Here is a 24492-nt window from a genome sequence, read left to right on the forward strand (position 1 = left end):
CTGTGTCGCGGTGCGTTGCCGCCCCTGCTGCCACCAGAGGCTCAAGCGACCCTGCTGCAGGCCCTCTGCCCTCCAGCACATCGGAACGCGGTGCCACGTTGCTTCCAGGGCGATGCACTGTAACTAGACGCAGCATTGACTTCCGCCGAGAAATCGACCATTTCATGCACGGCATGGTGGGAAAACAATTCTGAAATTAGAACTTCTTAGTGAGGCTGCGGTGGCGAGTATTCCTGTATGCCTCGGTGGCGCAGTGGGCTGCGCGTGTCATTATCTTAAGGGCGTACGTTCTATCCTCAACTCAGCCATCTCATTTTCTCTCCACGACGGTGAAAGGCACAGCATAGCTTTTGCGAGGTAAGGCCGTATTTGCCGTTTATTACCACCTAGGCTACTTTGCGTCAACGTGTGTTTGTTTCCAGTTATTACTAATTACAGTTTTGCTAGTTGCACTCGAGACTGAAAGCGATGTTTGCCTAGTATGACTTGCGCGCTTTGGGAGTGAGTAAGCGGGATCGTGGTGGCGGACAGAGTTCAGCGTTGGCGCCAGATTCGGCCCTAAAGTTGCGTGGAGGAGAAGTATTTCTGGACGCATACACACGTAGTGGATCGTTGAGGTATGTCCGGTATGGTTTAGTGGCTAGGATACCTGGCTTTCACCCAGGAGGCCCGGGTTCGATTCCCGGTACCTGAACGTGAATTTTCGGGGCTGAGATGAGAAAACTTCTCACGGCCGTTTTTCGTCTTCGTGGAGCTGCTGCTCTGGGTTCCAGGTATAAGGTGAGAGAAAGTCAAGAAAAAGAGATACATCCTCACGTTAATGGCGGGGCCGTTTTGAAGGGAGAGGAGACGGTTTTGCGGTTTTGGACTGCTGATGCGACAGTGTTGCATTGCCCGTTAGCTCAGTGGGCTATAGCGTCGTGCTAGTAACGCGTAGGTCATGGGTTCCATCCCTCCACGGGCCATTCCATTTTCTCCCCTAATAGGAAATGCTGTCTCCTGCGAGACTCTGCCAGGCAGATTCTAAATGATGTGCACATCCAGCTAGAAGTCTGAACGTTTCGCTAAGGGGTTGCCAACGGCCAGCTCACTTTCGATTAATGAAGTTAAGCAGACGTTTGCGTGGTTAGTGAGTGGATGGGTGATCGTCCGGGAACTGTGCGTGCTATTGGACCCTTTCATTTCAACCCCCCCCCCCTCCTCCTCTTGTGCTACAGTGTTGACGTGCTATGATGCCTCCCTAAGCAATTTAAATTACGTTAACGAACATATGATCCAAAATTTAACTAGGCTGTTTGCAAAAAGAGCGCAAGGAAAGTGCAAGAACGACTTTGGCAATAACAGAACCGTACGAATCAACAGATAATTTCTCAAATGTGTAGATAACACTGTGGCGAAGCAGTGAGATTTCCGAAATTTGTAAATGAAAGTTTAGCTTTTCGTATTGAAAAGGAAAAGTACTCTTGATTACCTTATTTCTCGCAGCCGATTGTCGTACTTCTCCTGTCATATCGGCCCCACCGCCGAGCGGCAGCGAGCGGCAGTCGAGCAAAGTCGGGCCAAGTCGACACACGATGAAGTGAAATCAATCCACTTAGCTGGAACGAGGCAGGAGACGAGGAGATACTACCTGTGCCGCGACACGTGGCAATTTCGAGGATCGAATGGTCTTGAACACATACTATTGCGCTACGCAAAAATGACAAATCCTCCTGCGGTCGCCAGGAATCGAACCCGGATTAACTGCTTGGGAAGAAACCATGCTGACCGTTACACCACCACCGCATTGCGCTGCATTCTTCCTGTGTCGCGGTGCGTTGCCGCCCCTGCTGCCACCAGAGGCTCAAGCGACCCTGCTGCAGGCCCTCTGCCCTCCAGCACATCGGAACGCGGTGCCACGTTGCTTCCAGGGCGATGCACTGTAACTAGACGCAGCATTGACTTCCGCCGAGAAATCGACCATTTCATGCACGGCATGGTGGGAAAACAATTCTGAAATTAGAACTTCTTAGTGAGGCTGCGGTGGCGAGTATTCCTGTATGCCTCGGTGGCGCAGTGGGCTGCGCGTGTCATTATCTTAAGGGCGTACGTTCTATCCTCAACTCAGCCATCTCATTTTCTCTCCACGACGGTGAAAGGCACAGCATAGCTTTTGCGAGGTAAGGCCGTATTTGCCGTTTATTACCACCTAGGCTACTTTGCGTCAACGTGTGTTTGTTTCCAGTTATTACTAATTACAGTTTTGCTAGTTGCACTCGAGACTGAAAGCGATGTTTGCCTAGTATGACTTGCGCGCTTTGGGAGTGAGTAAGCGGGATCGTGGTGGCGGACAGAGTTCAGCGTTGGCGCCAGATTCGGCCCTAAAGTTGCGTGGAGGAGAAGTATTTCTGGACGCATACACACGTAGTGGATCGTTGAGGTATGTCCGGTATGGTTTAGTGGCTAGGATACCTGGCTTTCACCCAGGAGGCCCGGGTTCGATTCCCGGTACCTGAACGTGAATTTTCGGGGCTGAGATGAGAAAACTTCTCACGGCCGTTTTTCGTCTTCGTGGAGCTGCTGCTCTGGGTTCCAGGTATAAGGTGAGAGAAAGTAAAGAAAAAGAGATACATCCTCACGTTAATGGCGGGGCCGTTTTGAAGGGAGAGGAGACGGTTTTGCGGTTTTGGACTGCTGATGCGACAGTGTTGCATTGCCCGTTAGCTCAGTGGGCTATAGCGTCGTGCTAGTAACGCGTAGGTCATGGGTTCCATCCCTCCACGGGCCATTCCATTTTCTCCCCTAATAGGAAATGCTGTCTCCTGCGAGACTCTGCCAGGCAGATTCTAAATGATGTGCACATCCAGCTAGAAGTCTGAACGTTTCGCTAAGGGGTTGCCAACGGCCAGCTCACTTTCGATTAATGAAGTTAAGCAGACGTTTGCGTGGTTAGTGAGTGGATGGGTGATCGTCCGGGAACTGTGCGTGCTATTGGACCCTTTCATTTCAACCCCCCCCCCCTCCTCCTCTTGTGCTACAGTGTTGACGTGCTATGATGCCTCCCTAAGCAATTTAAATTACGTTAACGAACATATGATCCAAAATTTAACTAGGCTGTTTGCAAAAAGAGCGCAAGGAAAGTGCAAGAACGACTTTGGCAATAACAGAACCGTACGAATCAACAGATAATTTCTCAAATGTGTAGATAACACTGTGGCGAAGCAGTGAGATTTCCGAAATTTGTAAATGAAAGTTTAGCTTTTCGTATTGAAAAGGAAAAGTACTCTTGATTACCTTATTTCTCGCAGCCGATTGTCGTACTTCTCCTGTCATATCGGCCCCACCGCCGAGCGGCAGCGAGCGGCAGTCGAGCAAAGTCGGGCCAAGTCGACACACGATGAAGTGAAATCAATCCACTTAGCTGGAACGAGGCAGGAGACGAGGAGATACTACCTGTGCCGCGACACGTGGCAATTTCGAGGATCGAATGGTCTTGAACACATACTATTGCGCTACGCAAAAATGACAAATCCTCCTGCGGTCGCCAGGAATCGAAACCGGATTAACTGCTTGGGAAGAAACCATGCTGACCGTTACACCACCACCGCATTGCGCTGCATTCTTCCTGTGTCGCGGTGCGTTGCCGCCCCTGCTGCCACCAGAGGCTCAAGCGACCCTGCTGCAGGCCCTCTGCCCTCCAGCACATCGGAACGCGGTGCCACGTTGCTTCCAGGGCGATGCACTGTAACTAGACGCAGCATTGACTTCCGCCGAGAAATCGACCATTTCATGCACGGCATGGTGGGAAAACAATTCTGAAATTAGAACTTCTTAGTGAGGCTGCGGTGGCGAGTATTCCTGTATGCCTCGGTGGCGCAGTGGGCTGCGCGTGTCATTATCTTAAGGGCGTACGTTCTATCCTCAACTCAGCCATCTCATTTTCTCTCCACGACGGTGAAAGGCACAGCATAGCTTTTGCGAGGTAAGGCCGTATTTGCCGTTTATTACCACCTAGGCTACTTTGCGTCAACGTGTGTTTGTTTCCAGTTATTACTAATTACAGTTTTGCTAGTTGCACTCGAGACTGAAAGCGATGTTTGCCTAGTATGACTTGCGCGCTTTGGGAGTGAGTAAGCGGGATCGTGGTGGCGGACAGAGTTCAGCGTTGGCGCCAGATTCGGCCCTAAAGTTGCGTGGAGGAGAAGTATTTCTGGACGCATACACACGTAGTGGATCGTTGAGGTATGTCCGGTATGGTTTAGTGGCTAGGATACCTGGCTTTCACCCAGGAGGCCCGGGTTCGATTCCCGGTACCTGAACGTGAATTTTCGGGGCTGAGATGAGAAAACTTCTCACGGCCGTTTTTCGTCTTCGTGGAGCTGCTGCTCTGGGTTCCAGGTATAAGGTGAGAGAAAGTCAAGAAAAAGAGATACATCCTCACGTTAATGGCGGGGCCGTTTTGAAGGGAGAGGAGACGGTTTTGCGGTTTTGGACTGCTGATGCGACAGTGTTGCATTGCCCGTTAGCTCAGTGGGCTATAGCGTCGTGCTAGTAACGCGTAGGTCATGGGTTCCATCCCTCCACGGGCCATTCCATTTTCTCCCCTAATAGGAAATGCTGTCTCCTGCGAGACTCTGCCAGGCAGATTCTAAATGATGTGCACATCCAGCTAGAAGTCTGAACGTTTCGCTAAGGGGTTGCCAACGGCCAGCTCACTTTCGATTAATGAAGTTAAGCAGACGTTTGCGTGGTTAGTGAGTGGATGGGTGTGATCGTCCGGGAACTGTGCGTGCTATTGGACCCTTTCATTTCAACCCCCCCCCCCCCCTCCTCCTCTTGTGCTACAGTGTTGACGTGCTATGATGCCTCCCTAAGCAATTTAAATTACGTTAACGAACATATGATCCAAAATTTAACTAGGCTGTTTGCAAAAAGAGCGCAAGGAAAGTGCAAGAACGACTTTGGCAATAACAGAACCGTACGAATCAACAGATAATTTCTCAAATGTGTAGATAACACTGTGGCGAAGCAGTGAGATTTCCGAAATTTGTAAATGAAAGTTTAGCTTTTCGTATTGAAAAGGAAAAGTACTCTTGATTACCTTATTTCTCGCAGCCGATTGTCGTACTTCTCCTGTCATATCGGCCCCACCGCCGAGCGGCAGCGAGCGGCAGTCGAGCAAAGTCGGGCCAAGTCGACACACGATGAAGTGAAATCAATCCACTTAGCTGGAACGAGGCAGGAGACGAGGAGATACTACCTGTGCCGCGACACGTGGCAATTTCGAGGATCGAATGGTCTTGAACACATACTATTGCGCTACGCAAAAATGACAAATCCTCCTGCGGTCGCCAGGAATCGAACCCGGATTAACAGCTTGGGAAGAAACCATGCTGACCGTTACACCACCACCGCATTGCGCTGCATTCTTCCTGTGTCGCGGTGCGTTGCCGCCCCTGCTGCCACCAGAGGCTCAAGCGACCCTGCTGCAGGCCCTCTGCCCTCCAGCACATCGGAACGCGGTGCCACGTTGCTTCCAGGGCGATGCACTGTAACTAGACGCAGCATTGACTTCCGCCGAGAAATCGACCATTTCATGCACGGCATGGTGGGAAAACAATTCTGAAATTAGAACTTCTTAGTGAGGCTGCGGTGGCGAGTATTCCTGTATGCCTCGGTGGCGCAGTGGGCTGCGCGTGTCATTATCTTAAGGGCGTACGTTCTATCCTCAACTCAGCCATCTCATTTTCTCTCCACGACGGTGAAAGGCACAGCATAGCTTTTGCGAGGTAAGGCCGTATTTGCCGTTTATTACCACCTAGGCTACTTTGCGTCAACGTGTGTTTGTTTCCAGTTATTACTAATTACAGTTTTGCTAGTTGCACTCGAGACTGAAAGCGATGTTTGCCTAGTATGACTTGCGCGCTTTGGGAGTGAGTAAGCGGGATCGTGGTGGCGGACAGAGTTCAGCGTTGGCGCCAGATTCGGCCCTAAAGTTGCGTGGAGGAGAAGTATTTCTGGACGCATACACACGTAGTGGATCGTTGAGGTATGTCCGGTATGGTTTAGTGGCTAGGATACCTGGCTTTCACCCAGGAGGCCCGGGTTCGATTCCCGGTACCTGAACGTGAATTTTCGGGGCTGAGATGAGAAAACTTCTCACGGCCGTTTTTCGTCTTCGTGGAGCTGCTGCTCTGGGTTCCAGGTATAAGGTGAGAGAAAGTCAAGAAAAAGAGATACATCCTCACGTTAATGGCGGGGCCGTTTTGAAGGGAGAGGAGACGGTTTTGCGGTTTTGGACTGCTGATGCGACAGTGTTGCATTGCCCGTTAGCTCAGTGGGCTATAGCGTCGTGCTAGTAACGCGTAGGTCATGGGTTCCATCCCTCCACGGGCCATTCCATTTTCTCCCCTAATAGGAAATGCTGTCTCCTGCGAGACTCTGCCAGGCAGATTCTAAATGATGTGCACATCCAGCTAGAAGTCTGAACGTTTCGCTAAGGGGTTGCCAACGGCCAGCTCACTTTCGATTAATGAAGTTAAGCAGACGTTTGCGTGGTTAGTGAGTGGATGGGTGATCGTCCGGGAACTGTGCGTGCTATTGGACCCTTTCATTTCAACCCCCCCCCCCCCCCCTCCTCCTCTTGTGCTACAGTGTTGACGTGCTATGATGCCTCCCTAAGCAATTTAAATTACGTTAACGAACATATGATCCAAAATTTAACTAGGCTGTTTGCAAAAAGAGCGCAAGGAAAGTGCAAGAACGACTTTGGCAATAACAGAACCGTACGAATCAACAGATAATTTCTCAAATGTGTAGATAACACTGTGGCGAAGCAGTGAGATTTCCGAAATTTGTAAATGAAAGTTTAGCTTTTCGTATTGAAAAGGAAAAGTACTCTTGATTACCTTATTTCTCGCAGCCGATTGTCGTACTTCTCCTGTCATATCGGCCCCACCGCCGAGCGGCAGCGAGCGGCAGTCGAGCAAAGTCGGGCCAAGTCGACACACGATGAAGTGAAATCAATCCACTTAGCTGGAACGAGGCAGGAGACGAGGAGATACTACCTGTGCCGCGACACGTGGCAATTTCGAGGATCGAATGGTCTTGAACACATACTATTGCGCTACGCAAAAATGACAAATCCTCCTGCGGTCGCCAGGAATCGAACCCGGATTAACAGCTTGGGAAGAAACCATGCTGACCGTTACACCACCACCGCATTGCGCTGCATTCTTCCTGTGTCGCGGTGCGTTGCCGCCCCTGCTGCCACCAGAGGCTCAAGCGACCCTGCTGCAGGCCCTCTGCCCTCCAGCACATCGGAACGCGGTGCCACGTTGCTTCCAGGGCGATGCACTGTAACTAGACGCAGCATTGACTTCCGCCGAGAAATCGACCATTTCATGCACGGCATGGTGGGAAAACAATTCTGAAATTAGAACTTCTTAGTGAGGCTGCGGTGGCGAGTATTCCTGTATGCCTCGGTGGCGCAGTGGGCTGCGCGTGTCATTATCTTAAGGGCGTACGTTCTATCCTCAACTCAGCCATCTCATTTTCTCTCCACGACGGTGAAAGGCACAGCATAGCTTTTGCGAGGTAAGGCCGTATTTGCCGTTTATTACCACCTAGGCTACTTTGCGTCAACGTGTGTTTGTTTCCAGTTATTACTAATTACAGTTTTGCTAGTTGCACTCGAGACTGAAAGCGATGTTTGCCTAGTATGACTTGCGCGCTTTGGGAGTGAGTAAGCGGGATCGTGGTGGCGGACAGAGTTCAGCGTTGGCGCCAGATTCGGCCCTAAAGTTGCGTGGAGGAGAAGTATTTCTGGACGCATACACACGTAGTGGATCGTTGAGGTATGTCCGGTATGGTTTAGTGGCTAGGATACCTGGCTTTCACCCAGGAGGCCCGGGTTCGATTCCCGGTACCTGAACGTGAATTTTCGGGGCTGAGATGAGAAAACTTCTCACGGCCGTTTTTCGTCTTCGTGGAGCTGCTGCTCTGGGTTCCAGGTATAAGGTGAGAGAAAGTCAAGAAAAAGAGATACATCCTCACGTTAATGGCGGGGCCGTTTTGAAGGGAGAGGAGACGGTTTTGCGGTTTTGGACTGCTGATGCGACAGTGTTGCATTGCCCGTTAGCTCAGTGGGCTATAGCGTCGTGCTAGTAACGCGTAGGTCATGGGTTCCATCCCTCCACGGGCCATTCCATTTTCTCCCCTAATAGGAAATGCTGTCTCCTGCGAGACTCTGCCAGGCAGATTCTAAATGATGTGCACATCCAGCTAGAAGTCTGAACGTTTCGCTAAGGGGTTGCCAACGGCCAGCTCACTTTCGATTAATGAAGTTAAGCAGACGTTTGCGTGGTTAGTGAGTGGATGGGTGATCGTCCGGGAACTGTGCGTGCTATTGGACCCTTTCATTTCAACCCCCCCCCCCCTCCTCCTCTTGTGCTACAGTGTTGACGTGCTATGATGCCTCCCTAAGCAATTTAAATTACGTTAACGAACATATGATCCAAAATTTAACTAGGCTGTTTGCAAAAAGAGCGCAAGGAAAGTGCAAGAACGACTTTGGCAATAACAGAACCGTACGAATCAACAGATAATTTCTCAAATGTGTAGATAACACTGTGGCGAAGCAGTGAGATTTCCGAAATTTGTAAATGAAAGTTTAGCTTTTCGTATTGAAAAGGAAAAGTACTCTTGATTACCTTATTTCTCGCAGCCGATTGTCGTACTTCTCCTGTCATATCGGCCCCACCGCCGAGCGGCAGCGAGCGGCAGTCGAGCAAAGTCGGGCCAAGTCGACACACGATGAAGTGAAATCAATCCACTTAGCTGGAACGAGGCAGGAGACGAGGAGATACTACCTGTGCCGCGACACGTGGCAATTTCGAGGATCGAATGGTCTTGAACACATACTATTGCGCTACGCAAAAATGACAAATCCTCCTGCGGTCGCCAGGAATCGAACCCGGATTAACAGCTTGGGAAGAAACCATGCTGACCGTTACACCACCACCGCATTGCGCTGCATTCTTCCTGTGTCGCGGTGCGTTGCCGCCCCTGCTGCCACCAGAGGCTCAAGCGACCCTGCTGCAGGCCCTCTGCCCTCCAGCACATCGGAACGCGGTGCCACGTTGCTTCAAGGGCGATGCACTGTAACTAGACGCAGCATTGACTTCCGCCGAGAAATCGACCATTTCATGCACGGCATGGTGGGAAAACAATTCTGAAATTAGAACTTCTTAGTGAGGCTGCGGTGGCGAGTATTCCTGTATGCCTCGGTGGCGCAGTGGGCTGCGCGTGTCATTATCTTAAGGGCGTACGTTCTATCCTCAACTCAGCCATCTCATTTTCTCTCCACGACGGTGAAAGGCACAGCATAGCTTTTGCGAGGTAAGGCCGTATTTGCCGTTTATTACCACCTAGGCTACTTTGCGTCAACGTGTGTTTGTTTCCAGTTATTACTAATTACAGTTTTGCTAGTTGCACTCGAGACTGAAAGCGATGTTTGCCTAGTATGACTTGCGCGCTTTGGGAGTGAGTAAGCGGGATCGTGGTGGCGGACAGAGTTCAGCGTTGGCGCCAGATTCGGCCCTAAAGTTGCGTGGAGGAGAAGTATTTCTGGACGCATACACACGTAGTGGATCGTTGAGGTATGTCCGGTATGGTTTAGTGGCTAGGATACCTGGCTTTCACCCAGGAGGCCCGGGTTCGATTCCCGGTACCTGAACGTGAATTTTCGGGGCTGAGATGAGAAAACTTCTCACGGCCGTTTTTCGTCTTCGTGGAGCTGCTGCTCTGGGTTCCAGGTATAAGGTGAGAGAAAGTCAAGAAAAAGAGATACATCCTCACGTTAATGGCGGGGCCGTTTTGAAGGGAGAGGAGACGGTTTTGCGGTTTTGGACTGCTGATGCGACAGTGTTGCATTGCCCGTTAGCTCAGTGGGCTATAGCGTCGTGCTAGTAACGCGTAGGTCATGGGTTCCATCCCTCCACGGGCCATTCCATTTTCTCCCCTAATAGGAAATGCTGTCTCCTGCGAGACTCTGCCAGGCAGATTCTAAATGATGTGCACATCCAGCTAGAAGTCTGAACGTTTCGCTAAGGGGTTGCCAACGGCCAGCTCACTTTCGATTAATGAAGTTAAGCAGACGTTTGCGTGGTTAGTGAGTGGATGGGTGATCGTCCGGGAACTGTGCGTGCTATTGGACCCTTTCATTTCAACCCCCCCCCCCCCTCCTCCTCTTGTGCTACAGTGTTGACGTGCTATGATGCCTCCCTAAGCAATTTAAATTACGTTAACGAACATATGATCCAAAATTTAACTAGGCTGTTTGCAAAAAGAGCGCAAGGAAAGTGCAAGAACGACTTTGGCAATAACAGAACCGTACGAATCAACAGATAATTTCTCAAATGTGTAGATAACACTGTGGCGAAGCAGTGAGATTTCCGAAATTTGTAAATGAAAGTTTAGCTTTTCGTATTGAAAAGGAAAAGTACTCTTGATTACCTTATTTCTCGCAGCCGATTGTCGTACTTCTCCTGTCATATCGGCCCCACCGCCGAGCGGCAGCGAGCGGCAGTCGAGCAAAGTCGGGCCAAGTCGACACACGATGAAGTGAAATCAATCCACTTAGCTGGAACGAGGCAGGAGACGAGGAGATACTACCTGTGCCGCGACACGTGGCAATTTCGAGGATCGAATGGTCTTGAACACATACTATTGCGCTACGCAAAAATGACAAATCCTCCTGCGGTCGCCAGGAATCGAACCCGGATTAACAGCTTGGGAAGAAACCATGCTGACCGTTACACCACCACCGCATTGCGCTGCATTCTTCCTGTGTCGCGGTGCGTTGCCGCCCCTGCTGCCACCAGAGGCTCAAGCGACCCTGCTGCAGGCCCTCTGCCCTCCAGCACATCGGAACGCGGTGCCACGTTGCTTCAAGGGCGATGCACTGTAACTAGACGCAGCATTGACTTCCGCCGAGAAATCGACCATTTCATGCACGGCATGGTGGGAAAACAATTCTGAAATTAGAACTTCTTAGTGAGGCTGCGGTGGCGAGTATTCCTGTATGCCTCGGTGGCGCAGTGGGCTGCGCGTGTCATTATCTTAAGGGCGTACGTTCTATCCTCAACTCAGCCATCTCATTTTCTCTCCACGACGGTGAAAGGCACAGCATAGCTTTTGCGAGGTAAGGCCGTATTTGCCGTTTATTACCACCTAGGCTACTTTGCGTCAACGTGTGTTTGTTTCCAGTTATTACTAATTACAGTTTTGCTAGTTGCACTCGAGACTGAAAGCGATGTTTGCCTAGTATGACTTGCGCGCTTTGGGAGTGAGTAAGCGGGATCGTGGTGGCGGACAGAGTTCAGCGTTGGCGCCAGATTCGGCCCTAAAGTTGCGTGGAGGAGAAGTATTTCTGGACGCATACACACGTAGTGGATCGTTGAGGTATGTCCGGTATGGTTTAGTGGCTAGGATACCTGGCTTTCACCCAGGAGGCCCGGGTTCGATTCCCGGTACCTGAACGTGAATTTTCGGGGCTGAGATGAGAAAACTTCTCACGGCCGTTTTTCGTCTTCGTGGAGCTGCTGCTCTGGGTTCCAGGTATAAGGTGAGAGAAAGTCAAGAAAAAGAGATACATCCTCACGTTAATGGCGGGGCCGTTTTGAAGGGAGAGGAGACGGTTTTGCGGTTTTGGACTGCTGATGCGACAGTGTTGCATTGCCCGTTAGCTCAGTGGGCTATAGCGTCGTGCTAGTAACGCGTAGGTCATGGGTTCCATCCCTCCACGGGCCATTCCATTTTCTCCCCTAATAGGAAATGCTGTCTCCTGCGAGACTCTGCCAGGCAGATTCTAAATGATGTGCACATCCAGCTAGAAGTCTGAACGTTTCGCTAAGGGGTTGCCAACGGCCAGCTCACTTTCGATTAATGAAGTTAAGCAGACGTTTGCGTGGTTAGTGAGTGGATGGGTGATCGTCCGGGAACTGTGCGTGCTATTGGACCCTTTCATTTCAACCCCCCCCCCCCCCTCCTCCTCTTGTGCTACAGTGTTGACGTGCTATGATGCCTCCCTAAGCAATTTAAATTACGTTAACGAACATATGATCCAAAATTTAACTAGGCTGTTTGCAAAAAGAGCGCAAGGAAAGTGCAAGAACGACTTTGGCAATAACAGAACCGTACGAATCAACAGATAATTTCTCAAATGTGTAGATAACACTGTGGCGAAGCAGTGAGATTTCCGAAATTTGTAAATGAAAGTTTAGCTTTTCGTATTGAAAAGGAAAAGTACTCTTGATTACCTTATTTCTCGCAGCCGATTGTCGTACTTCTCCTGTCATATCGGCCCCACCGCCGAGCGGCAGCGAGCAGCAGTCGGGCAAAGTCGGGCCAAGTCGACACACGATGAAGTGAAATCAATCCACTTAGCTGGAACGAGGCAGGAGACGAGGAGATACTACCTGTGCCGCGACACGTGGCAATTTCGAGGATCGAATGGTCTTGAACACATACTATTGCGCTACGCAAAAATGACAAATCCTCCTGCGGTCGCCAGGAATCGAACCCGGATTAACAGCTTGGGAAGAAACCATGCTGACCGTTACACCACCACCGCATTGCGCTGCATTCTTCCTGTGTCGCGGTGCGTTGCCGCCCCTGCTGCCACCAGAGGCTCAAGCGACCCTGCTGCAGGCCCTCTGCCCTCCAGCACATCGGAACGCGGTGCCACGTTGCTTCAAGGGCGATGCACTGTAACTAGACGCAGCATTGACTTCCGCCGAGAAATCGACCATTTCATGCACGGCATGGTGGGAAAACAATTCTGAAATTAGAACTTCTTAGTGAGGCTGCGGTGGCGAGTATTCCTGTATGCCTCGGTGGCGCAGTGGGCTGCGCGTGTCATTATCTTAAGGGCGTACGTTCTATCCTCAACTCAGCCATCTCATTTTCTCTCCACGACGGTGAAAGGCACAGCATAGCTTTTGCGAGGTAAGGCCGTATTTGCCGTTTATTACCACCTAGGCTACTTTGCGTCAACGTGTGTTTGTTTCCAGTTATTACTAATTACAGTTTTGCTAGTTGCACTCGAGACTGAAAGCGATGTTTGCCTAGTATGACTTGCGCGCTTTGGGAGTGAGTAAGCGGGATCGTGGTGGCGGACAGAGTTCAGCGTTGGCGCCAGATTCGGCCCTAAAGTTGCGTGGAGGAGAAGTATTTCTGGACGCATACACACGTAGTGGATCGTTGAGGTATGTCCGGTATGGTTTAGTGGCTAGGATACCTGGCTTTCACCCAGGAGGCCCGGGTTCGATTCCCGGTACCTGAACGTGAATTTTCGGGGCTGAGATGAGAAAACTTCTCACGGCCGTTTTTCGTCTTCGTGGAGCTGCTGCTCTGGGTTCCAGGTATAAGGTGAGAGAAAGTCAAGAAAAAGAGATACATCCTCACGTTAATGGCGGGGCCGTTTTGAAGGGAGAGGAGACGGTTTTGCGGTTTTGGACTGCTGATGCGACAGTGTTGCATTGCCCGTTAGCTCAGTGGGCTATAGCGTCGTGCTAGTAACGCGTAGGTCATGGGTTCCATCCCTCCACGGGCCATTCCATTTTCTCCCCTAATAGGAAATGCTGTCTCCTGCGAGACTCTGCCAGGCAGATTCTAAATGATGTGCACATCCAGCTAGAAGTCTGAACGTTTCGCTAAGGGGTTGCCAACGGCCAGCTCACTTTCGATTAATGAAGTTAAGCAGACGTTTGCGTGGTTAGTGAGTGGATGGGTGATCGTCCGGGAACTGTGCGTGCTATTGGACCCTTTCATTTCAACCCCCCCCCCCCCCTCCTCCTCTTGTGCTACAGTGTTGACGTGCTATGATGCCTCCCTAAGCAATTTAAATTACGTTAACGAACATATGATCCAAAATTTAACTAGGCTGTTTGCAAAAAGAGCGCAAGGAAAGTGCAAGAACGACTTTGGCAATAACAGAACCGTACGAATCAACAGATAATTTCTCAAATGTGTAGATAACACTGTGGCGAAGCAGTGAGATTTCCGAAATTTGTAAATGAAAGTTTAGCTTTTCGTATTGAAAAGGAAAAGTACTCTTGATTACCTTATTTCTCGCAGCCGATTGTCGTACTTCTCCTGTCATATCGGCCCCACCGCCGAGCGGCAGCGAGCGGCAGTCGAGCAAAGTCGGGCCAAGTCGACACACGATGAAGTGAAATCAATCCACTTAGCTGGAACGAGGCAGGAGACGAGGAGATACTACCTGTGCCGCGACACGTGGCAATTTCGAGGATCGAATGGTCTTGAACACATACTATTGCGCTACGCAAAAATGACAAATCCTCCTGCGGTCGCCAGGAATCGAACCCGGATTAACAGCTTGGGAAGAAACCATGCTGACCGTTACACCACCACCGCATTGCGCTGCATTCTTCCTGTGTCGCGGTGCGTTGCCGCCCCTGCTGCCACCAGAGGCTCAAGCGACCCTGCTGCAGGCCCTCTGCCCTCCAGCACATCGGAACGCGGTGCCACGTTGCTTCAAGGGCGATGCACTGTAACTAGACGCAGCATTGACTTCCGCCGAGAAATCGACCATTTCATGCACGGCATGGTGGGAAAACAATTCTGAAATTAGAACTTCTTAGTGAGGCTGCGGTGGCGAGTATTCCTGTATGCCTCGGTGGCGCAGTGGGCTGCGCGTGTCATTATCTTAAGGGCGTACGTTCTATCCTCAACTCAGCCATCTCATTTTCTCTCCACGACGGTGAAAGGCACAGCATAGCTTTTGCGAGGTAAGGCCGTATTTGCCGTTTATTACCACCTAGGCTACTTTGCGTCAACGTGTGTTTGTTTCCAGTTATTACTAATTACAGTTTTGCTAGTTGCACTCGAGACTGAAAGCGATGTTTGCCTAGTATGACTTGCGCGCTTTGGGAGTGAGTAAGCGGGATCGTGGTGGCGGACAGAGTTCAGCGTTGGCGCCAGATTCGGCCCTAAAGTTGCGTGGAGGAGAAGTATTTCTGGACGCATACACACGTAGTGGATCGTTGAGGTATGTCCGGTATGGTTTAGTGGCTAGGATACCTGGCTTTCACCCAGGAGGCCCGGGTTCGATTCCCGGTACCTGAACGTGAATTTTCGGGGCTGAGATGAGAAAACTTCTCACGGCCGTTTTTCGTCTTCGTGGAGCTGCTGCTCTGGGTTCCAGGTATAAGGTGAGAGAAAGTCAAGAAAAAGAGATACATCCTCACGTTAATGGCGGGGCCGTTTTGAAGGGAGAGGAGACGGTTTTGCGGTTTTGGACTGCTGATGCGACAGTGTTGCATTGCCCGTTAGCTCAGTGGGCTATAGCGTCGTGCTAGTAACGCGTAGGTCATGGGTTCCATCCCTCCACGGGCCATTCCATTTTCTCCCCTAATAGGAAATGCTGTCTCCTGCGAGACTCTGCCAGGCAGATTCTAAATGATGTGCACATCCAGCTAGAAGTCTGAACGTTTCGCTAAGGGGTTGCCAACGGCCAGCTCACTTTCGATTAATGAAGTTAAGCAGACGTTTGCGTGGTTAGTGAGTGGATGGGTGATCGTCCGGGAACTGTGCGTGCTATTGGACCCTTTCATTTCAACCCCCCCCCCCTCCTCCTCTTGTGCTACAGTGTTGACGTGCTATGATGCCTCCCTAAGCAATTTAAATTACGTTAACGAACATATGATCCAAAATTTAACTAGGCTGTTTGCAAAAAGAGCGCAAGGAAAGTGCAAGAACGACTTTGGCAATAACAGAACCGTACGAATCAACAGATAATTTCTCAAATGTGTAGATAACACTGTGGCGAAGCAGTGAGATTTCCGAAATTTGTAAATGAAAGTTTAGCTTTTCGTATTGAAAAGGAAAAGTACTCTTGATTACCTTATTTCTCGCAGCCGATTGTCGTACTTCTCCTGTCATATCGGCCCCACCGCCGAGCGGCAGCGAGCGGCAGTCGGGCAAAGTCGGGCCAAGTCGACACACGATGAAGTGAAATCAATCCACTTAGCTGGAACGAGGCAGGAGACGAGGAGATACTACCTGTGCCGCGACACGTGGCAATTTCGAGGATCGAATGGTCTTGAACACATACTATTGCGCTACGCAAAAATGACAAATCCTCCTGCGGTCGCCAGGAATCGAACCCGGATTAACAGCTTGGGAAGAAACCATGCTGACCGTTACACCACCACCGCATTGCGCTGCATTCTTCCTGTGTCGCGGTGCGTTGCCGCCCCTGCTGCCACCAGAGGCTCAAGCGACCCTGCTGCAGGCCCTCTGCCCTCCAGCACATCGGAACGCGGTGCCACGTTGCTTCAAGGGCGATGCACTGTAACTAGACGCAGCATTGACTTCCGCCGAGAAATCGACCATTTCATGCACGGCATGGTGGGAAAACAATTCTGAAATTAGAACTTCTTAGTGAGGCTGCGGTGGCGAGTATTCCTGTATGCCTCGGTGGCGCAGTGGGCTGCGCGTGTCATTATCTTAAGGGCGTACGTTCTATCCTCAACTCAGCCATCTCATTTTCTCTCCACGACGGTGAAAGGCACAGCATAGCTTTTGCGAGGTAAGGCCGTATTTGCCGTTTATTACCACCTAGGCTACTTTGCGTCAACGTGTGTTTGTTTCCAGTTATTACTAATTACAGTTTTGCTAGTTGCACTCGAGACTGAAAGCGATGTTTGCCTAGTATGACTTGCGCGCTTTGGGAGTGAGTAAGCGGGATCGTGGTGGCGGACAGAGTTCAGCGTTGGCGCCAGATTCGGCCCTAAAGTTGCGTGGAGGAGAAGTATTTCTGGACGCATACACACGTAGTGGATCGTTGAGGTATGTCCGGTATGGTTTAGTGGCTAGGATACCTGGCTTTCACCCAGGAGGCCCGGGTTCGATTCCCGGTACCTGAACGTGAATTTTCGGGGCTGAGATGAGAAAACTTCTCACGGCCGTTTTTCGTCTTCGTGGAGCTGCTGCTCTGGGTTCCAGGTATAAGGTGAGAGAAAGTCAAGAAAAAGAGATACATCCTCACGTTAATGGCGGGGCCGTTTTGAAGGGAGAGGAGACGGTTTTGCGGTTTTGGACTGCTGATGCGACAGTGTTGCATTGCCCGTTAGCTCAGTGGGCTATAGCGTCGTGCTAGTAACGCGTAGGTCATGGGTTCCATCCCTCCACGGGCCATTCCATTTTCTCCCCTAATAGGAAATGCTGTCTCCTGCGAGACTCTGCCAGGCAGATTCTAAATGATGTGCACATCCAGCTAGAAGTCTGAACGTTTCGCTAAGGGGTTGCCAACGGCCAGCTCACTTTCGATTAATGAAGTTAAGCAGACGTTTGCGTGGTTAGTGAGTGGATGGGTGATCGTCCGGGAACTGTGCGTGCTATTGGACCCTTTCATTTCAACCCCCCCCCCCCTCCTCCTCTTGTGCTACAGTGTTGACGTGCTATGATGCCTCCCTAAGCAATTTAAATTACGTTAACGAACATATGATCCAAAATTTAACTAGGCTGTTTGCAAAAAGAGCGCAAGGAAAGTGCAAGAACGACTTTGGCAATAACAGAACCGTACGAATCAACAGATAATTTCTCAAATGTGTAGATAACACTGTGGCGAAGCAGTGAGATTTCCGAAATTTGTAAATGAAAGTTTAGCTTTTCGTATTGAAAAGGAAAAGTACTCTTGATTACCTTATTTCTCGCAGCCGATTGTCGTACTTCTCCTGTCATATCGGCCCCACCGCCGAGCGGCAGCGAGCGGCAGTCGGGCAAAGTCGGGCCAAGTCGACACACGATGAAGTGAAATCAATCCACTTAGCTGGAACGAGGCAGGAGACGAGGAGATACTACCTGTGCCGCGACACGTGGCAATTTCGAGGATCGAATGGTCTTGAACACATACTATTGCGCTACGCAAAAATGACAAATCCTCCTGCGGTCGCCAGGAATCGAACCCGGATTAACAGCTTGGGAAGAAACCATGCTGACCGTTACACCACCACCGCATTGCGCTGCATTCTTCCTGTGTCGCGGTGCGTTGCCGCCCCTGCTGCCACCAGAGGCTCAAGCGACCCTGCTGCAGGCCCTCTGCCCTCCAGCACATCGGAACGCGGTGCCACGTTGCTTCAAGGGCGATGCACTGTAACTAGACGCAGCATTGACTTCCGCCGAGAAATCGACCATTTCATGCACGGCATGGTGGGAAAACAATTCTGAAATTAGAACTTCTTAGTGAGGCTGCGGTGGCGAGTATTCCTGTATGCCTCGGTGGCGCAGTGGGCTGCGCGTGTCATTATCTTAAGGGCGTACGTTCTATCCTCAACTCAGCCATCTCATTTTCTCTCCACGACGGTGAAAGGCACAGCATAGCTTTTGCGATGTAAAGCCGTATTTGCCGTTTATTACCACCTAGGCTACTTTGCGTCAACGTGTGTTTGTTTCCAGTTATTACTAATTACAGTTTTGCTAGTTGCACTCGAGACTGAAAGCGATGTTTGCCTAGTATGACTTGCGCGCTTTGGGAGTGAGTAAGCGGGATCGTGGTGGCGGACAGAGTTCAGCGTTGGCGCCAGATTCGGCCCTAAAGTTGCGTGGAGGAGAAGTATTTCTGGACGCATACACACGTAGTGGATCGTTGAGGTATGTCCGGTATGGTTTAGTGGCTAGGATACCTGGCTTTCACCCAGGAGGCCCGGGTTCGATTCCCGGTACCTGAACGTGAATTTTCGGGGCTGAGATGAGAAAACTTCTCACGGCCGTTTTTCGTCTTCGTGGAGCTGCTGCTCTGGGTTCCAGGTATAAGGTGAGAGAAAGTCAAGAAAAAGAGATACATCCTCACGTTAATGGCGGGGCCGTTTTGAAGGGAGAGGAGACGGTTTTGCGGTTTTGGACTGCTGATGCGACAGTGTTGCATTGCCCGTTAGCTCAGTGGGCTATAGCGTCGTGCTAGTAACGCGTAGGTCATGGGTTCCATCCCTCCACGGGCCATTCCATTTTCTCCCCTAATAGGAAATGCTGTCTCCTGCGAGACTCTGCCAGGCAGATTCTAAATGATGTGCACATCCAGCTAGAAGTCTGAACGTTTCGCTAAGGGGTTGCCAACGGCCAGCTCACTTTCGATTAATGAAGTTAAGCAGACGTTTGCGTGGTTAGTGAGTGGATGGGTGATCGTCCGGGAACTGTGCGTGCTATTGGACCCTTTCATTTCAACCCCCCCCCCCTCCTCCTCTTGTGCTACAGTGTTGACGTGCTATGATGCCTCCCTAAGCAATTTAAATTACGTTAACGAACATATGATCCAAAATTTAACTAGGCTGTTTGCAAAAAGAGCGCAAGGAAAGTGCAAGAACGACTTTGGCAATAACAGAACCGTACGAATCAACAGATAATTTCTCAAATGTGTAGATAACACTGTGGCGAAGCAGTGAGATTTCCGAAATTTGTAAATGAAACTTTAGCTTTTCGTATTGAAAAGGAAAAGTACTCTTGATTACCTTATTTCTCGCAGCCGATTGTCGTACTTCTCCTGTCATATCGGCCCCACCGCCGAGCGGCAGCGAGCGGCAATCGAGCAAAGTCGGGCCAAGTCGACACACGATGAAGTGAAATCAATCCACTTAGCTGGAACGAGGCAGGAGACGAGGAGATACTACCTGTGCCGCGACACGTGGCAATTTCGAGGATCGAATGGTCTTGAACACATACTATTGCGCTACGCAAAAATGACAAATCCTCCTGCGGTCGCCAGGAATCGAACCCGGATTAACTGCTTGGGAAGAAACCATGCTGACCGTTACACCACCACCGCATTGCGCTGCATTCTTCCTGTGTCGCGGTGCGTTGCCGCCCCTGCTGCCACCAGAGGCTCAAGCGACCCTGCTGCAGGCCCTCTGCCCTCCAGCACATCGGAACGCGGTGCCACGTTGCTTCCAGGGCGATGCACTGTAACTAGACGCAGCATTGACTTCCGCCGAGAAATCGACCATTTCATGCACGGCATGGTGGGAAAACAATTCTGAAATTAGAACTTCTTAGTGAGGCTGCGGTGGCGAGTATTCCTGTATGCCTCGGTGGCGCAGTGGGCTGCGCGTGTCATTATCTTAAGGGCGTACGTTCTATCCTCAACTCAGCCATCTCATTTTCTCTCCACGACGGTGAAAGGCACAGCATAGCTTTTGCGAGGTAAGGCCGTATTTGCCGTTTATTACCACCTAGGCTACTTTGCGTCAACGTGTGTTTGTTTCCAGTTATTACTAATTACAGTTTTGCCAGTTGCACTCGAGACTGAAAGCGATGTTTGCCTAGTATGACTTGCGCGCTTTGGGAGTGAGTAAGCGGGATCGTGGTGGCGGACAGAGTTCAGCGTTGGCGCCAGATTCGGCCCTAAAGTTGCGTGGAGGAGAAGTATTTCTGGACGCATACACACGTAGTGGATCGTTGAGGTATGTCCGGTATGGTTTAGTGGCTAGGATACCTGGCTTTCACCCAGGAGGCCCGGGTTCGATTCCCGGTACCTGAACGTGAATTTTCGGGGCTGAGATGAGAAAACTTCTCACGGCCGTTTTTCGTCTTCGTGGAGCTGCTGCTCTGGGTTCCAGGTATAAGGTGAGAGAAAGTCAAGAAAAAGAGATACATCCTCACGTTAATGGCGGGGCCGTTTTGAAGGGAGAGGAGACGGTTTTGCGGTTTTGGACTGCTGATGCGACAGTGTTGCATTGCCCGTTAGCTCAGTGGGCTATAGCGTCGTGCTAGTAACGCGTAGGTCATGGGTTCCATCCCTCCACGGGCCATTCCATTTTCTCCCCTAATAGGAAATGCTGTCTCCTGCGAGACTCTGCCAGGCAGATTCTAAATGATGTGCACATCCAGCTAGAAGTCTGAACGTTTCGCTAAGGGGTTGCCAACGGCCAGCTCACTTTCGATTAATGAAGTTAAGCAGACGTTTGCGTGGTTAGTGAGTGGATGGGTGATCGTCCGGGAACTGTGCGTGCTATTGGACCCTTTCATTTCAACCCCCCCCCCCTCCTCCTCTTGTGCTACAGTGTTGACGTGCTATGATGCCTCCCTAAGCAATTTAAATTACGTTAACGAACATATGATCCAAAATTTAACTAGGCTGTTTGCAAAAAGAGCGCAAGGAAAGTGCAAGAACGACTTTGGCAATAACAGAACCGTACGAATCAACAGATAATTTCTCAAATGTGTAGATAACACTGTGGCGAAGCAGTGAGATTTCCGAAATTTGTAAATGAAACTTTAGCTTTTCGTATTGAAAAGGAAAAGTACTCTTGATTACCTTATTTCTCGCAGCCGATTGTCGTACTTCTCCTGTCATATCGGCCCCACCGCCGAGCGGCAGCGAGCGGCAATCGAGCAAAGTCGGGCCAAGTCGACACACGATGAAGTGAAATCAATCCACTTAGCTGGAACGAGGCAGGAGACGAGGAGATACTACCTGTGCCGCGACACGTGGCAATTTCGAGGATCGAATGGTCTTGAACACATACTATTGCGCTACGCAAAAATGACAAATCCTCCTGCGGTCGCCAGGAATCGAACCCGGATTAACTGCTTGGGAAGAAACCATGCTGACCGTTACACCACCACCGCATTGCGCTGCATTCTTCCTGTGTCGCGGTGCGTTGCCGCCCCTGCTGCCACCAGAGGCTCAAGCGACCCTGCTGCAGGCCCTCTGCCCTCCAGCACATCGGAACGCGGTGCCACGTTGCTTCCAGGGCGATGCACTGTAACTAGACGCAGCATTGACTTCCGCCGAGAAATCGACCATTTCATGCACGGCATGGTGGGAAAACAATTCTGAAATTAGAACTTCTTAGTGAGGCTGCGGTGGCGAGTATTCCTGTATGCCTCGGTGGCGCAGTGGGCTGCGCGTGTCATTATCTTAAGGGCGTACGTTCTATCCTCAACTCAGCCATCTCATTTTCTCTCCACGACGGTGAAAGGCACAGCATAGCTTTTGCGAGGTAAGGCCGTATTTGCCGTTTATTACCACCTAGGCTACTTTGCGTCAACGTGTGTTTGTTTCCAGTTATTACTAATTACAGTTTTGCTAGTTGCACTCGAGACTGAAAGCGATGTTTGCCTAGTATGACTTGCGCGCTTTGGGAGTGAGTAAGCGGGATCGTGGTGGCGGACAGAGTTCAGCGTTGGCGCCAGATTCGGCCCTAAAGTTGCGTGGAGGAGAAGTATTTCTGGACGCATACACACGTAGTGGATCGTTGAGGTATGTCCGGTATGGTTTAGTGGCTAGGATACCTGGCTTTCACCCAGGAGGCCCGGGTTCGATTCCCGGTACCTGAACGTGAATTTTCGGGGCTGAGATGAGAAAACTTCTCACGGCCGTTTTTCGTCTTCGTGGAGCTGCTGCTCTGGGTTCCAGGTATAAGGTGAGAGAAAGTCAAGAAAAAGAGATACATCCTCACGTTAATGGCGGGGCCGTTTTGAAGGGAGAGGAGACGGTTTTGCGGTTTTGGACTGCTGATGCGACAGTGTTGCATTGCCCGTTAGCTCAGTGGGCTATAGCGTCGTGCTAGTAACGCGTAGGTCATGGGTTCCATCCCTCCACGGGCCATTCCATTTTCTCCCCTAATAGGAAATGCTGTCTCCTGCGAGACTCTGCCAGGCAGATTCTAAATGATGTGCACATCCAGCTAGAAGTCTGAACGTTTCGCTAAGGGGTTGCCAACGGCCAGCTCACTTTCGATTAATGAAGTTAAGCAGACGTTTGCGTGGTTAGTGAGTGGATGGGTGATCGTCCGGGAACTGTGCGTGCTATTGGACCCTTTCATTTCAACCCCCCCCCCCTCCTCCTCTTGTGCTACAGTGTTGACGTGCTATGATGCCTCCCTAAGCAATTTAAATTACGTTAACGAACATATGATCCAAAATTTAACTAGGCTGTTTGCAAAAAGAGCGCAAGGAAAGTGCAAGAACGACTTTGGCAATAACAGAACCGTACGAATCAACAGATAATTTCTCAAATGTGTAGATAACACTGTGGCGAAGCAGTGAGATTTCCGAAATTTGTAAATGAAACTTTAGCTTTTCGTATTGAAAAGGAAAAGTACTCTTGATTACCTTATTTCTCGCAGCCGATTGTCGTACTTCTCCTGTCATATCGGCCCCACCGCCGAGCGGCAGCGAGCGGCAATCGAGCAAAGTCGGGCCAAGTCGACACACGATGAAGTGAAATCAATCCACTTAGCTGGAACGAGGCAGGAGACGAGGAGATACTACCTGTGCCGCGACACGTGGCAATTTCGAGGATCGAATGGTCTTGAACACATACTATTGCGCTACGCAAAAATGACAAATCCTCCTGCGGTCGCCAGGAATCGAACCCGGATTAACTGCTTGGGAAGCAACCATGCTGACCGTTACACCACCACCGCATTGCGCTGCATTCTTCCTGTGTCGCGGTGCGTTGCCGCCCCTGCTGCCACCAGAGGCTCAAGCGACCCTGCTGCAGGCCCTCTGCCCTCCAGCACATCGGAACGCGGTGCCACGTTGCTTCCAGGGCGATGCACTGTAACTAGACGCAGCATTGACTTCCGCCGAGAAATCGACCATTTCATGCACGGCATGGTGGGAAAACAATTCTGAAATTAGAACTTCTTAGTGAGGCTGCGGTGGCGAGTATTCCTGTATGCCTCGGTGGCGCAGTGGGCTGCGCGTGTCATTATCTTAAGGGCGTACGTTCTATCCTCAACTCAGCCATCTCATTTTCTCTCCACGACGGTGAAAGGCACAGCATAGCTTTTGCGATGTAAAGCCGTATTTGCCGTTTATTACCACCTAGGCTACTTTGCGTCAACGTGTGTTTGTTTCCAGTTATTACTAATTACAGTTTTGCTAGTTGCACTCGAGACTGAAAGCGATGTTTGCCTAGTATGACTTGCGCGCTTTGGGAGTGAGTAAGCGGGATCGTGGTGGCGGACAGAGTTCAGCGTTGGCGCCAGATTCGGCCCTAAAGTTGCGTGGAGGAGAAGTATTTCTGGACGCATACACACGTAGTGGATCGTTGAGGTATGTCCGGTATGGTTTAGTGGCTAGGATACCTGGCTTTCACCCAGGAGGCCCGGGTTCGATTCCCGGTACCTGAACGTGAATTTTCGGGGCTGAGATGAGAAAACTTCTCACGGCCGTTTTTCGTCTTCGTGGAGCTGCTGCTCTGGGTTCCAGGTATAAGGTGAGAGAAAGTCAAGAAAAAGAGATACATCCTCACGTTAATGGCGGGGCCGTTTTGAAGGGAGAGGAGACGGTTTTGCGGTTTTGGACTGCTGATGCGACAGTGTTGCATTGCCCGTTAGCTCAGTGGGCTATAGCGTCGTGCTAGTAACGCGTAGGTCATGGGTTCCATCCCTCCACGGGCCATTCCATTTTCTCCCCTAATAGGAAATGCTGTCTCCTGCGAGACTCTGCCAGGCAGATTCTAAATGATGTGCACATCCAGCT

At 50.6% G+C, this 24492-nt stretch overlaps 14 non-coding genes across 14 annotated transcripts; all 14 read left to right on the forward strand.

Annotated features, from left to right (window-relative positions):
• Window positions 1–622: 622 nt before the first annotated feature.
• Window positions 623–694, forward strand: Trnae-uuc. Its single transcript has one exon. It is a non-coding gene; the product is annotated as a tRNA-Glu (tRNA).
• A 1730-nt stretch (window positions 695–2424) lies between these two features.
• Window positions 2425–2496, forward strand: Trnae-uuc. The gene has a single exon. It is a non-coding gene; the product is annotated as a tRNA-Glu (tRNA).
• Window positions 2497–4226: 1730 nt separating this feature from the next.
• Trnae-uuc lies at window positions 4227–4298 on the forward strand. Its single transcript has one exon. It is a non-coding gene; the product is annotated as a tRNA-Glu (tRNA).
• Window positions 4299–6033: 1735 nt separating this feature from the next.
• Trnae-uuc lies at window positions 6034–6105 on the forward strand. The gene has a single exon. It is a non-coding gene; the product is annotated as a tRNA-Glu (tRNA).
• A 1735-nt stretch (window positions 6106–7840) lies between these two features.
• Window positions 7841–7912, forward strand: Trnae-uuc. Its single transcript has one exon. It is a non-coding gene; the product is annotated as a tRNA-Glu (tRNA).
• Window positions 7913–9643: 1731 nt separating this feature from the next.
• Trnae-uuc lies at window positions 9644–9715 on the forward strand. Its single transcript has one exon. It is a non-coding gene; the product is annotated as a tRNA-Glu (tRNA).
• A 1732-nt stretch (window positions 9716–11447) lies between these two features.
• On the forward strand, window positions 11448–11519 carry Trnae-uuc. Its single transcript has one exon. It is a non-coding gene; the product is annotated as a tRNA-Glu (tRNA).
• Window positions 11520–13252: 1733 nt separating this feature from the next.
• Trnae-uuc lies at window positions 13253–13324 on the forward strand. The gene has a single exon. It is a non-coding gene; the product is annotated as a tRNA-Glu (tRNA).
• Window positions 13325–15057: 1733 nt separating this feature from the next.
• On the forward strand, window positions 15058–15129 carry Trnae-uuc. Its single transcript has one exon. It is a non-coding gene; the product is annotated as a tRNA-Glu (tRNA).
• Window positions 15130–16859: 1730 nt separating this feature from the next.
• On the forward strand, window positions 16860–16931 carry Trnae-uuc. The gene has a single exon. It is a non-coding gene; the product is annotated as a tRNA-Glu (tRNA).
• Window positions 16932–18662: 1731 nt separating this feature from the next.
• Window positions 18663–18734, forward strand: Trnae-uuc. The gene has a single exon. It is a non-coding gene; the product is annotated as a tRNA-Glu (tRNA).
• A 1730-nt stretch (window positions 18735–20464) lies between these two features.
• Window positions 20465–20536, forward strand: Trnae-uuc. Its single transcript has one exon. It is a non-coding gene; the product is annotated as a tRNA-Glu (tRNA).
• A 1730-nt stretch (window positions 20537–22266) lies between these two features.
• Trnae-uuc lies at window positions 22267–22338 on the forward strand. Its single transcript has one exon. It is a non-coding gene; the product is annotated as a tRNA-Glu (tRNA).
• Window positions 22339–24068: 1730 nt separating this feature from the next.
• Trnae-uuc lies at window positions 24069–24140 on the forward strand. The gene has a single exon. It is a non-coding gene; the product is annotated as a tRNA-Glu (tRNA).
• The last annotated feature ends 352 nt before the right edge of the window (window positions 24141–24492 follow it).

This window comes from Schistocerca piceifrons, chromosome 8 (genome assembly GCF_021461385.2).
Source record: "Schistocerca piceifrons isolate TAMUIC-IGC-003096 chromosome 8, iqSchPice1.1, whole genome shotgun sequence".
NCBI lineage: Eukaryota > Metazoa > Arthropoda > Insecta > Orthoptera > Acrididae > Schistocerca > Schistocerca piceifrons.